The sequence below is a fragment of the Gossypium arboreum genome, chromosome 1 (genome assembly GCF_025698485.1).
Source record: "Gossypium arboreum isolate Shixiya-1 chromosome 1, ASM2569848v2, whole genome shotgun sequence".
Taxonomy (NCBI): domain Eukaryota; kingdom Viridiplantae; phylum Streptophyta; class Magnoliopsida; order Malvales; family Malvaceae; genus Gossypium; species Gossypium arboreum.
The window spans coordinates 61010530-61019675 of NC_069070.1; the positions used below are offsets into that span (position 1 = coordinate 61010530).

General features: G+C 37.8%; 1 non-coding gene across 1 annotated transcript; it reads right to left on the reverse strand.

Annotated features, from left to right (window-relative positions):
* Window positions 1-6480: 6480 nt before the first annotated feature.
* Window positions 6481-6587, reverse strand: LOC128282329 (small nucleolar RNA R71). Its single transcript, XR_008272573.1, has one exon. It is a non-coding gene; the product is annotated as a small nucleolar RNA R71 (small nucleolar RNA).
* Between the last annotated feature and the right edge of the window lie 2559 nt (window positions 6588-9146).

Genomic DNA, 9146 nt, shown 5'->3' on the forward strand with positions numbered 1-9146 from the left:
ATCTCAACTAATTACCGATTAGCCAAAAAAATTTTCAAAGTTTCCCAGTGAAGCCCACCAACCATTTTATTCAATGAACTCCCAAAATTTGTCCATAATCTTCCTCCCATAGCCAAAAATTAGTGACAAGGTTCCCATAGTCAGTTCCAAGCTCGATTATGAAGAAAAATAAGGTTCAGACCTAGACTGTGAGAAAAACAAAGTGTTTTGACCATTAGGTTAAATTCCAGTTTTTTTATACCAATGTAAGTTCGTATGTAAATAATGCATTGTTAAATTTAAGTTTTAAATGTTTTAATATTGTACGAATTGTGATTTACTCTTTTAACGTATTCAACAAAGTTTTTACAAGTGAGAATTCTTGGTTGAGTCTTAGGAATAGAATAGGATACGAGTGACATGTCACTAGGAACCCATGTGTTATGTGATCCGGGTGCTGGTCTCGTACGTCTTACCAGTAGCTGGGTAGTCCGGCACATGTTGCAGATACCTAATAGCTTGTGTGAGTAGCACTGAGTAGCTCCATCTGACTGACAGCTAGTGTGAGCAGGCCCGTGAATAGCTCGAAAACTAGTCTATATGGATTATGAGATGTGAGGTAGCTTTGGCTACATATATGACACTTTTGTGCAAGATTTCTAAGTATCTGTTAATATTTCGAGTGTTCAAAAGGAATGATAAAGTTGTGAAAGACTATGGTATGTTACAAGTTGGTACAGGTATGTACGTAAAACTCATATATAATGAGCTCGATATGTGATGAAACCTTGGTAAGGTTGTGATTGAGTAAGTATGACTATAAGATTTTATAACATTCATGCCAATTCTCATTATGCTATTAGTATCTTAAATGTATGGTTATGATGCTTATTATTTGCATAGGAACTTACTAGGCTTTAAAGCTTACTCCCCTTTTCCTTTCCCTTGTCTTATAGTGTCACCAAGCTAGCTCGAGGATCGGAGATCGTAGGAGATCCACTCACACTATCAACAATTGTTTTGATACCAATGATTTTAACATTTTGAGTTCTGGCATATACAAAGGACTTGGTCATTTTGTTATGTGTCATAATTTATTTGGTCAAATGTGTTGACTTATATTGGTTGAGAGTTCATTTTGTAAAAGGCCATTTGAAATTGGCTACTATTGGTATAAGCCATTTATATGATGATGCCTTTCATAGATGTGGTATTTTACATGATTTGAGTTAATGAGTATATGATGTTTGTGTATGATAGATGGTAGCATGTGAATGATGGGCTGATGTCTTGGTTATGGTTGATTTGGTTGGATATAAATATTTGGATTGGTGCTATGTTGAGTTGTGTAGGTGTGTGCAACAAAGGGTGGAAAAATGGCTTGGTAAATAGCCTTATTTTTGTCCACATGGGTAGACAAAAGGGCGTGTGTCTAAGCCGTGTGCGACACACAGTTTGCCCCACAGGCATGTGTTAGGCCGTGTGTCCCCCTGCACCCTAAATTTGCAAAATAGAATGCTCAGAATTGAGCACACTGGCAGAGACACAGGCATGTGTCTCAACCGTGTGGATGACACGGCCTCAAGCACAGGCGTGTGTCCTGGGCGTGTATAGTCTGCAACTATTTTATGAAAAATCATAAATTTTAATTCGACCACATAGCCTAGCACAAGAGCGTGAGACTTGGCAGCATGTCTTCAATTTGTTCTTGGGTGACAAATAGAGAGTTACACGGGTTTGGGACATGGGCGTGTCCCCTATCCACACGGGCGTGTAACCCCTGTTTAGTGAAAATTTTTCTAAGTGTTGTAAAATTTTATAAAGTTCTCGGTTTAGTCCCGGACCACCTCCAAAGTATGTTTTAGGCCTCGTAGGCTCGTATTAGGGACTTTAAGAGTATCTACAAAAAGTTTTAATTTGGACGCAAATCGATAAATCGAAATTGTATGAAAGTTCGTTTGTTAAGTCCGGTAACGCCCCGTATCCTGTTCCGGTAACACCCTTCACCCGTATTCAACACCGAAATAGGGTTACAGAACATTACCAGACTTACAACACATTTAAACATACAATTCACATTCATTTGTCAGTTCATATATATTTCATTCGCAATCAATCATTTTGTCCCTAATACGAGCCTACGAGACCCAAAACATGCATTCAGGGTGGATCGAAACTAAACCGTGACTCAGGAAATTTTTCCACACTTAGAAAAGTTTTGCATAAAATATAGGACACACGCCCGTGTGGCCCGCCCGTGTGTCTCACACGGCCAACAGACACGCCTGTGTCATAGGCTGTGTGGACATTCGGAATGGGAACACATGGCCGTGTCCCAGCCCGTATCCAACCCCATAGCTCTCTGACTTGGGTCACACGGCCAACACACACGGCCGTGTGCCCTAAAAATGGCCATACATGCCTGTGTGCTAGGCCATCTGCTAGGCTGTGCCAAACCTGTAAGATATACTGAATTATGCCACACGACTAAAGTCATACGCCCGTGTGTGAGGCCGTGTGGAGCATATTGACCTGAATTCAATTTCAGCCGTGTCTCTGCTCTTGTGGACAAAAATAGACTATTTACTAAGCCAATTTGCCACCCAAATTTGTACACACCTACACAATTCAATTGGCACTCATTCATAGCATAAGTGGACATCCAATTCAACCATAATCAAAGCTAAAACATACCATTGCAATACCAACAACTAACATACTTATTATCTCATGTTTTACTCATTCAAAACATACTAACTTCACATATTTAAATCAACTAATTTAGCTTTTCCAAACATGCATCATCATGCACCAAATCACAAGCACAGAACTTTTCAATTATCAATCATTTAACATTCAATTTACCTATTATCAATAAGCACCATGAATCCAACCTCAATTACAAAACATAGTTCAATTACCAAACTCAAAACATAAGCCATTTGCACATTTATTTACATCATCAAAATCACCAATATAAGCCAACTCACATGGCTATATATACAATCCCAAAACATAAACATTTACAAACCAGTTCAAATGCCATATGACCTAAAACTTAATCTCAAAGGTACCAAGTGATAGTTGGATAGTGTGAAGTGATCTCTGGCAGTCCCTGAATCCTAGCTAGCTTTGAATCACTATAAAACATAGAGAAATAAACAAAGTAAGCTTTATAGCTTAGTAAGTTCGTATAGCATTTAAAATCAACTTATCAAATGTATACAACTTGAACAAATAAAACATAATATACAAATCACATATGAAATCGTCATCCTATCACAATTTCTTTCACAAGATTAGTTATCACTTTCATTATCTCCTGATTTCAATACTTGAATGGTTCACGTACATACCTGTACCAATCCGTGTCAACTCATATTTATCCACATTTATGACGTACTAGTTGAACCATTCGGAACAATATTGGATACTCGGGAAACTCGCACACTTAGTGCCAAATAAATAGCGATAGTTATATTACTTTCGCACACTAAGTGCCAATGTATATATATAGCCAAAGCTATCTCAATCTCATACACTGAGTGCAATATATAACCGAAGTTATCTCAATTCCGCACACTAAGTGCTTACAATATCCAAATCATCCTCAAACACGACTGTAACCTCAAATACACAATATATGCAATATCAAAGCATTTAAAGCGTAATTATAACAATGCTTATTACATACGAACTTACCTCGGATGTAAAAACGGCAAATTAAGTCGATTAGTCTATAACTTTGTTTTCCTCCCGATCTAACTCTGAGTTTCACTTTTCTTGATCTATATGATATCAAATTTAGCTTATTTAATAATCCTTTTATTCAATTTAGTCCAAAACATACTTTAAAGTACTTTTACATATTTTCCCCTATTGTTTCACCACTTTTACAATTTAGTTCTTACTTCATAAAAACACAATTTCAAGCAATTCAATCACAACCCATGCTAGCCAAGTTTCAATTAGGTCCTTAACAGCCCATATTTTTCATTTATTTCACATTTTAACCATAAAATTTTCACATTTCACAATTTAATCCCTAATTTGCATTTTCACTAAAAATCACTTTATAAAACTTGTATAATTTACAACCAACATTCATAATCTATCATCAAACATAAAAACACACATGTATTCATCAATGGCATCATTCAAAATCTGTAACAGTTTTGCAAAATAGTCCCTGAGCTAGCTAGACCTAGTTGCAACGATCGCAAAAATGTAGAAATCATTAAAAACGAGACGAAAATCACATACCTATTGACAATTTAGGGCTGGCCGAAACAAGCTTCTTCCATGGCCATTGTCTTCTCCATTTGAGCCACTACAAATGCCTTAGCCACATGTTTAGCTCAAATAAATGGATAACTGATGTTTTTATTCAACATAACATAAAATTAATTAAAAAGTGCATTTGATAAACCGTAATTTATACATGTTTTTATCCCATGCTTAGCACATTTTTGGATGGTTTCTCCTTAGATTTGGTGAATTCGATGCTTTTAATTCTTTAATTTCATGTTTTATACTTAGGTGAGCATAGGAGAGTAAAAAGAGCGAGAAACGGGCCGAAAACAGAGAAAGTGGACCCACATGGGAAATCAACATGGCCTGGACTCCCTCGCACGGGCGTGTCACACGGCCATGTCCCTTTGGCAAGATCGAAGCACGACTTACACGGGTAGACTACATGCTCGTGCCTATTCAACAGCCTTGACCATGGGCTGGAGTAATCACACACAGGTGTGTCACACAGGCGTGTCCCTGCCAAGCCCAAGTATAACCTACTCGAAAAAGGCCAATTTTGAGGGCTCTTAGGAATTCTAAAGCCTATTTAAACACCCGAGGAGGCACTTAGGAGGGGAGACGCAGAGTAAGAGGCAAGCAAGTTAAGTGGTCCATCTTAGAAGCCGGATTCATCATCAAGACTGAAGATCTCCCTTCAATTTCCATTCAGGGGTTTTGGGTTTTCTTTATGTTTTGTATTCATTATTCTTCTGATATGTTTTCTTCTATAATTATGAACTAAACCCCCTAAATACCTAAGGGGAATGAAACCTAAGATAGATCCTGTTATTATTATCTGAGTTGTATGATAAATATTTAATTTGTTCTTAATTATGTGTTCTTAATTCTTGTTTTAATATTCCAGGATATTGATTCAAGTTAATGCTCTTATTCAGAGGAGGAATAGACCCTGTTTAAGAGTAAATTTGTCATAATTAAGCGGAGTTGATTGCACGCCTAGAGATAGGGTGATAAGATTTTTTCGGATTAGGGTGAAACCTAATAAGAGGATCCATAGATTGAGTTAATGCAACACTAGGTGTTAATTAGAAAGAGATTTCAATTAATCAACCTAGGGTTAGATGTTATTAGTCTCGAGGGAGATAATAATATAACTTAAGGATTTCTACGGATCAAGTCAAATGAATAAATCGTCTGATTCAGAGTCAAATAACAAGTGAAGTCTAGGTGAATTTTTCCTTGGGTATTGTCTTAATCAATCGAGTTTTCCTGAAAGTTTTTTTCCAATTTTCTCTCTGTGCACTCTTAATTTAGTTAATTAGTTTAGATAAACAAATCCCTTAATTTTTATGCTAGATAATAAAAAGAAAGTAATTACTAATACTCTTGGTTCCTTTGGGTTCGACAATCCGGTCTTGCTAAAGCTATACTACTATTCGATAGGTACACTTGCGTTCATCGTGATAATAGTTAGTTTCAAGAACGCTTAATTATAAATTTTTAAAACCTGTCGCGAATATCACGTATCAAGTTTTTGGCACCGTTGCTGGGGAACTAGAATATTATGAACACTCAATTTTTATTACTTTAGCCATTCTACTTTATTTGCAATTTAATTTTTTATTCTCTTTTCTAATTCTTCATTTATTTTATTCTGATATTTTTTTCTAGTTTATGACCAGAAGAAACCCGTCAGGACCACTACTTTTTGACGGTGAGATCGACCGCACAGTTTGCAAAAACTGAAGAGAAATAAGGCGTTGCTTACAATACATAGAAGAAGAGCAAGAGGACGATACTTCATCTACAACCAAGGAGATGACTGAAAACCAAGAAAATCTGCTACCTCCTGCAATTGCTGCTAATCAGAATCCTGCTCCACGTACTATGTATGATTATGCTAAACCTTCTTTAACAGGAACTGAATCGAGCATAGTTAGGCCTACTATTGCTGCAAATACTTTTGAACTGAAACCTAACACAATTCAAATGATACAGCAATCTGTTCAGTTTGATGGTTTGCAGGACAAAGATCCCAACGCTCACTTGGCAAACTTTTTGGAACTATGTGATACATTTAAAATTAATGGCGTTTTTTATGATGCCATTCGCCTTCAGTTATTCCCTTTTTCATTGAGAAACAAAGCTAAACAATGGTTGAATTCATTACCACGAGGGTCAATCACTACTTGGGAACAAATGATAGAAAAGTTTTTATTAAAATATTTTCCACTAGCTAAAACGGCTAAATTACGTAATGATATCTCCTCTTTTGTGCAGATGAATTTAGAAAAACTCTACGATGCATGGGAGAGATACAAGGACCTGTTGAGAAGGTGCCCTCACCATGGGTTACCACTCTGGCTATAGGTTCAAACATTCTACAATGGCCTGAACCCTTCGACTCGACAGATGATCGACGTAGCCGCTAGTGGAATTATCAATAATAAGACACCTGAAGATGCTTATGAATTTATAGAAAAAATGTTACTGAATAATTATCAGTGGCAAGTCATGAGGACAAAGTCAACAAAAGCAGCTGGCGTTTTTAACGTCGATTTAGTCACCATGCTCTCCAATCAGGTAGAACTTTTGAATAAAAAAATTGACGGTTTTCTTAGTTCTTCACAGGTTTACCCAGTAATGCAGCGCGAAGCAAGTAGAGGTGGATCAAGCAATTCAGAATACCCACCCTACGGCCACAACATGGAGAACAAGCAGTTAAATTACATGGGTAATAATCCTCGATCTCAAAATAATCCTTATAGTAATACTTACAATGCAGGTAGGAGCCGCCCAAATTTCTCATGGGGAGGCCAAGGGAACCAGCGACCACCACCACCTCTAGGCTTCCAACAACCACCCTACCAATAAGAGAAAAAGTCGAACCTTGAGGAGATGTTAACAAAATTCATCTCGGTGTCATAAACTCATTTTCAAAATACCGAGACAGCACTTAAAAATCAACAAGCATCGATCCAAGGGCTCAAAACTAAGATAGGTCAACTAGCTAAATTGATATCTGAACGACCACAAGGTAGCCTACCGAGTAACATTGAATCTAACCCAAAGAAGCAAATCAATGCAATTACCATTCAAGATAAGGAAGGGTTAGTTGCACCTGAACCAGAACCAAGGTAAGAAACAGTGGTAAGTAAAGGTAAGGGTGAGGTGGACCACAATGACCAGAAACTGGTAAGTAAAGAATACAAACCTCGTGTATAATACCCAAACCGATAAGGAAAGACCGCACAGAAGAACAATTCGGTAAATTCCTTAAATTATTAAAGAAGTTACATATTAACCTACCGTTTATTGAAGCTCTTTCGCAGATGCCAAATGCAGTCAAATTCTTAAAGGAGCTTTTAACAAATAGGTGGAAATTGGATGAGGCATCGCATGTGGAACTAAATGCGGTTTGCTCAGCCATACTACAAAATAAGCTGGCCAACAAATTAAAAGATCCAGGGAATTTTACGATTTCCTGTTTAATTGGTAGCCTGGATATAAATAATGCTTTGGCTGATTTAGGGTCTAGTATCAATGTCATGCCTTACAAAATGTTTAAACAACTAGGTCTTAGGAAACCCAAATAAACTAGGATGAGTTTTCAATTAGCCGATAAAATAATCAGATTTCCTAGGGGGATTATTGAAGATGTACTCGTTAAAATTGACAAATTTATATTCCCAGTTGATTTCGTTGTTCTAGACATAGAAGAGGATAATAACGTTTCTTTAATTTTAGGGAGGCCCTTTTTAGCAACCGCTAGAACAATAATTGATGTTGGCATAGGTGATCTCACACTTCGTGTGGGAGACAAAACAATCACCCTTCAAGCTCGTAATTCGAGTAACACATTAAAAATTGAAGGTGGTTTTATAAATCATTCTACTAAAACTGACCATGTGGTTCAACCTACTTTGCAGGAAATAAGTTCGAAGAACCTACACGAGCCATGTTCAAGCAACAACAAAGGACCTATTTATGAAGAACGAAGGCCACAAATTGAGTAACTAAATGAATGGCAGATACAGAAACCGAGAACACCCGATAAATCGAAACTGAGCCAAGACAAGCTTAATACATCACCAAATCAACTTAAGGTTGGAGAGAAAGTACTACTAGATGCAGCAGATCCTCGCATTACCACTTCTGAACCTAATGAAGAAATTCCTCTCACGGTACTCAATATTTTCCCATATGGTACAGTAGAGGTAATTCACCCCAAATTCGAAACTTTTAAGGTAAAAAATACTAGTCTTCAACCTTATATTGATAAAGTTGATAGCAGGGATGAGGAGTGTAAACTCCTTGAGCCATCATGATCACACACTAGAGAGGTAAGTCAAGCTTGGACTATAAATAAGCGCTTCTTGGGAGGCAACCCGAGCACTAACAGTAATGATTTATTTAAATTCTAGTTTTTCACATCTAACCTACTAAGTCTTGAAACATAGGGTTTTCTCATCCACACGGGCATGCCTTATGCCGTGCACACACCACAGAAGGAGACACAGCCGTGTGAAAACAGGGCAAAAAAATTTCCCCAACACCGGATACGATAAGTCGTCACGGCCGTGTGATAAGGTCGTGGGCGAAACTTCCAAACCAACACAGGCGTGCGACACTCCTGTGTTTTGAAATATTGGATGAACCTATCAATTTAGCACGAGCGTTCGACACGCCAGTGCCCAGCCCCCGTGGTTGACACTGTCAAATTAACATGGGCGTGGGCTATCATACACGAGCGTGGGAGAAACGAACGAAGCAAGACACAGCTGTGTGCACCTACATACCCAAGGAACACGGGCATGGGGTATTTGTCAGACGCACCTAAATTTAAAAATTGCGAAACACACGGGCAAAAATTAGGGTACATAGGCGTGCCCCACGGTCGTGTACCCCAAAAT